Source organism: Monodelphis domestica, chromosome 5 (assembly GCF_027887165.1).
Source record: "Monodelphis domestica isolate mMonDom1 chromosome 5, mMonDom1.pri, whole genome shotgun sequence".
Classification (NCBI taxonomy): domain Eukaryota; kingdom Metazoa; phylum Chordata; class Mammalia; order Didelphimorphia; family Didelphidae; genus Monodelphis; species Monodelphis domestica.
The window spans coordinates 322,393,083-322,398,433 of NC_077231.1; the positions used below are offsets into that span (position 1 = coordinate 322,393,083).

A 5,351-nucleotide genomic window follows, 5' to 3' on the forward strand; every position below is an offset into this window, starting at 1 on the left:
TTTCTTTTCTTTCTCCTTTCTTTCTTCCTTCCTTCCTTTCTTTCTTCCTTCTTCCTTCCTTCTTTCTTTCTCTTTCTTTTCTTTCTCCTTTCTTTCTTCCTTCCTTTCTTCCTTCCTTCTTTCTTCCTTCCTTCTTTCTTCCTTCCTTCCTTCCTTCTTTTTCTTTCTTTTCTTTCTCCTTCCTTCCTTCCTTCCTTCCTTCCTTCCTTCCTTCCTTCCTTCCTTCCTTCCTTCCTTCCTTCCTTCCTTCCTTCTTTTTCTTTCTTTTCTTTCTCCTTCCTTCCTTCCTTCCTTCCTTTCCTTCCTTTCCTTATTCACTTTGGGGGCATAGTTACACATACATTCCAGTATGGTATATCTATCTCTCTATTTATTTATATATACGCTTGTGCACGTATGTGTGTACGTGTGCATGTGTGCATGTGTATATATGTCTGCACCTAACAGGTGTGTAGAAAGAGCTGTAATCCCTCCCCCTCTTCACAGCGACCTTTCAGGATTCCCGGCTGCCCTCCGGGTTGGCCCCAGCTCCCCCCTTCTGGAGGAAGCCCTGGCCAGACCGCTCAGCTGCAGCCTCCCGGCCCTCCCTGCAGGGCTCCCCGTGGGCAGAACGTGGTTGTGCTCATTTTCTCGGCTCTTCAAGCATGAGTGTCTCCAGGCCTGGGTTGCTTTGGCCTTCGCTGGCTTTCCAACACTTAGTCAACATTTACTGACGGATGGACGAAGCCTGTTTGAGGAAAGGTAAGAAAAGGAGTCGAGCCGGGGCTGAAGGCGAGCTCGCACTCGTCGCTGGAGATGGGCTCATCCACGGCAGTCCGTGGTCCAGACGGCGGCTCTCCAGGAGGCGTTTGGCTTCCAGCCATCTCGCCTCGAAAGTGGCTCCTGGACCATTAAGGAGACTCAGAAGCAGCTTCCTCCCGCGTCCCTTATAGCCGGCGGCGTGCCCAGGCCTGCCCCACACGCGCCCTCTGCAAGGGGCAGGGCAGCGGGCGGCTGCCGTGTCCGGGGTTCATTCTGCACAGTCCAGCGTGCTGAACACAGGCCAGCATCCCCCCGAGAGGGAGCTAAACGGTGCACAGACAGGCCTGGTGGGTGGCCGAGAGCCGCCCGGGGACGGCAGGTCCCTGAGCGCAGAGGCCCTCCTCGCTGGGCGGGTGCCCCACGAATCACCCGCGGGCCCCGGAATCACCGGCCTTCCCTTACACAGGGCGGCGTCCTTGCTCTGCGCTGTAGCATCAGCATTCACCGTGGCCTGCGCTGTCCGGCCGCGGCATCGCTTGTCCCTGGTCTCAGATGAGGAGATTCACGAGCTCTGGGTCAGCCGGCAGATGAACCCCGAAACAGAGGAAAGAGCCCCCTAGTGGCCCCACATGTGTCTGGAAGGGCCCTTCACTCACACGCCTCCACCTGGGGATGTCCGTCCCCATTTCCTGCTTCCTGGGTGGGAATTAGCCTTCCAGGCCAGGTCACCAGCCCTGGAGGCGCAGAGGAAGCAGCCTGCCTTCTGGGAAGAGACCTGCAGGGTTGGCAGCTGGGCCCCGTCTTGCTGTGGCTTTTCCCCAGGAAGCTCGAGGGCCCCTGCTGACCCCTGGCACCCCGCCACCCTCAAGCCTCTGCCCCTCCTCCATCCAGTCCAGGCCACGCCACCCCCTCCCCCCTCAGTAACCTCCAGGGCTTCCTTAGGTCGAGCAGGAGCCCCGCCGAATGCTCTGTTTGGGGTTCACAGCCCGGCACCCTCGGCCGTCCCAGGCTCCCTCACGGCCTTCTCCTGGCTCTTCTGCAGACAAGACTCCTCTCTGGGCTCTGGCGACCCTCCGTGCCTGCAACGTCTCCTCTTCAGCCCCTTCTACCCTTCCCTGCCTTCCTGGAAGTCGGAGACCCCGTGGGGAGCTCCCCGCCCCTCCTGCCAGCGCCTCCCCCATGGGGTGATCTCCCCTCAGCCTCCCTCATTGCTGTGGGTGCTTCTCTGCACTGTGTCCCGATGAGGTCACGCGCTCAGGAGCCGCCCTCGCCTCAGCGCTGCCCACAGCCGGCGCGCTGAGCCAGCAGTCATGGCGGAAGGATGACAGCGCGCTGAGCCGAGGACCGGCGCCGGAGTACCGGCCCCTTCCTGGAGAGCCTTGTAAAGACCGTAAAGAGAAGGAAGAGAAAGCCAGGAAGAAGGCGCTCAGGTAGGGCCAGCAGACGGCCCGGATCTACAGCCTGGAGAACAGGAGGGACGTCCAGGAGGGCACGGGCCGGCCGGCCGGGACAGGCTGCCATGGCCGATGCTGCGGCCTGGGGAGGGAGACCCTCTTTGGAACCGACCCCGGCCATTGGGCAGCTCCAGACCCCTTGGAGCGTCGTTAGGGGAGGGGGCTCGAGGCGGACCTCAGACCAAAGTCTCCCTCATTCCCGAGGCGGCGGCCATGGGCTCGCGTGCTCTAGAGCCCACGTGAGCGGGTCACAGACGAGTCTCTTCCATGCAGGCCATCTGTGGGAGAGGAGAGACTCGGAGGAGAAGGTCCCAGGCCAGGGCCGAGGTCGGGGGTCCTCGTGCGGAGCCGCCACTCGATGTCCAGCGGCAGCCGCGCCCTGGCGCTCTCTCACATCCGCCTTTCTCTAGTCCACGGACGGACGGTCTGCTTTATTCCTTTTTCAGCCCTTGACCACGGCTGCACGGAACGACCACAGCGAGATCCGGCCTTCGGGAAGGAGCAGCCGAAGCCTCCATCCGTCAGGCCCAGAGCCAGCCTTGACCTTCTCTTCCTAGATGGCTTCCCCGACAGCCCTGACTTCTCCTGCTTCTGCCCCCCCAGACTAGCCTCCCCGGGACACGGAAGGGGCCAATTCGGAGGCCCCTGCAAGGCTTCCCCAAACTCTCCAGGCGGCCATGCCTTCCGGTCCATCACCTTCTCATCAAGAGGTACTTCGTCGCTGCCTTTTCACGTATTAATCCAAGGATGAAGGACAATCAATACTGAACCCCGAAAAACGCTTCTGCAGCCCCGGAGGTGGACAGCCTCTGGAAGGCGAATGTCCAGCATCTGCATCAGGGAAATGATTCCCACGTGGAGGACTCTTTCGCTGACCATAGCGCTGACCCTGGAGCGCCGCTCTGAGGCCCCTGACGACAGCCTATGCCAGCGTGTGACCCAGAATTCAGCACCAGCAAACGTCTTCACCCCCTTTGACCGTAGGAGCCCGGACAGACGAGGACCCCAAATGGAGCGCGATCCCAGGGAGGTAACTCAGAAAGACAAAACACCCCTTTGGTGCCCTCCTAACTCGTGCGTGATGCAGGCACGTCCCTTCAAAGCCTTTTCAAGGTCCTGAAAACAAGCCGGACTTTCTTCGATCCGGACTGCTTTCCTGGGCACTTGTGAGCAATCGCCTTCCCCCATTTCATCCTGTTCTCCTTCCTCTTCCATTTCCTCACCTCCCAAAGTGAAACCATCCTCCAAGGTGTCATGCCACCCTCGTCTTCCCACCAACGCCGTCTTCGCTACCATCCACGCCATTGGGTAGACGCCATCTTTTCAGTCCAAGCACAACGGACTCGGTGGAGATTCTGTCCCCAGCGATTTGATCCGCTTCCCTAATGCAGTGAGCGGTGGAGTAAATTCAGGGTTCCCAGCCAACATCCACCCCTTATAGTCTCTCCTTTCGTGATCTCTGAATGGCTTATTAAAGACTCCATCGAACACGTGTCACTGCGACACCGTTCCTCCCGGAATTACGTCTAGGTCGGGGCGCATTTTAGCCATTCTCTTCTTCCCATTTTCATCAGGAGCCCCTTGAACGCACCCAGGCGCCCCCCCCCAGACCACATCCAGACGCTCTGACACAGTTTGTCATCATCCGTCCCTTTTCCGGCACACAAAAGGTCACTCCTGATGAGAACTTTTCCTTCGCCCATGCTTTTCGCCTTAACATTTCGCACAGAGTCCGTTTCTCGGTTGGGCATTAGAGTCTTCTCATTTCCATGCATTCTATCCACACTGACGTGGCACCTTTGGTTCAATCAGTGACATTTGATGGAATCTCAAAACAACCAGGGTTGGGTGGGCATTTCCCATCTGCCCGGAGACAGCCGTGCTTTTCACGGAGGTGGAGGCTCCCGATACACAACTTACGGTTTCTAAGCTGGAAGTGCTCAAATACAGGGCGAAGGTGACTTTCAAAGGTACATATTGGAGGGGAAACGTGCACCATACTCAGGCTCATGCGGTAAGTCTCTCATTCTCAGACAACTTCCTGACAACACAATAACTGAACTAAGCACGATTGCTGTCTGAGGGGGCCCAGAAAAACAGGTCATACCTGAATTTTGGGGCTCTGCCGGCTTCTGTGTGGGTTCCTATTTATGGCAAATATTTTAACTGTAAACAGCCCAAAGGCAGGACCATTTGAAAATAAACTCATGCCAACGTCTCTAAAGACAACAGGCAAATGGGCCAACGCAAAAGGAAACAAAACAAAACAAACACACAACTGACTGGAGATGGAACAAGTTTGGTCGATTTCCACACGACACCAACACGTGGCCGAATGTTGTGTCGAGAAAGACATTCCACCCTTTCTTGCGAGAGTGACAATTGGGCACTTTCAGAGTTGAGTCTTCAGCCCTTCTTGGCTACAGCCTTCGGCGCGCAGCTACTTCTGCACACTTCAGAGGCAGGATTTTGGCTGAGCAAGATTTACTCACCCAAACAGACCGAGACCCTCCTGCCTTCTTACTGTGCTTTTCTGCTGTAGCCGACCTTGATTTATTGCTCATCTATGATGGAATCCAGACTCCGTTTTCTCGAATGAGGTCAGCTGTTTATTTGAGAACTGTACCTAGAATGGAGGGTGCCCACAAGGGCTAGTACGTGTTACTGGATGCCATGTGTAAGGATTGTGCAAATCACAAAAATAAAACTAAATTCCGTTTCTCAGACAATGTATTTCAACCTTTCCATAAAGTGAAGAGCCTCGTAGCCCTGAGGAGGGAAATCAGTTGTTGTGCCTGGAGAGGAGGAGCCTTCCCTTTCTGCCATCACTGGTTTCCCTCCTGAGGGAAAAATTCTGCTTTGTATGTGGCATAGCTGCAATCACCGGGCTCTGCCTGGCCAAAGGTATGTAGAGGTGCGTAGACCTCAGTCTTGACCTCAGGAGAGGTGGGGAGCATAGGATTGGGTGAAGGGGCTGGATTTATCAGAAGATCTGAGTTCAAATGAACCCAAAGCATCCTTTCCTATGTGACCCCGGGCAAGTCACCCTTCCCCTCCATTAACTTCAGTTTCCTCTATGAAATGAAAGAGGGACTATACAGCCTCCAGATTGAAGATCCAAGCGGAGTCTGTTGGCATCGTGAGCCCTAAGCGAGC

General features: G+C 56.3%; 1 long non-coding RNA gene across 1 annotated transcript; it reads left to right on the plus strand.

Moving 5' to 3' along the window:
• Positions 1-2,030: 2,030 nt before the first annotated feature.
• On the plus strand, positions 2,031-4,924 carry LOC103097533 (uncharacterized). Its single transcript, XR_473809.2, has 2 exons — positions 2,031-2,171; positions 2,642-4,924. It is a non-coding gene; the product is annotated as an uncharacterized LOC103097533 (long non-coding RNA).
• Positions 4,925-5,351: the final 427 nt, after the last annotated feature.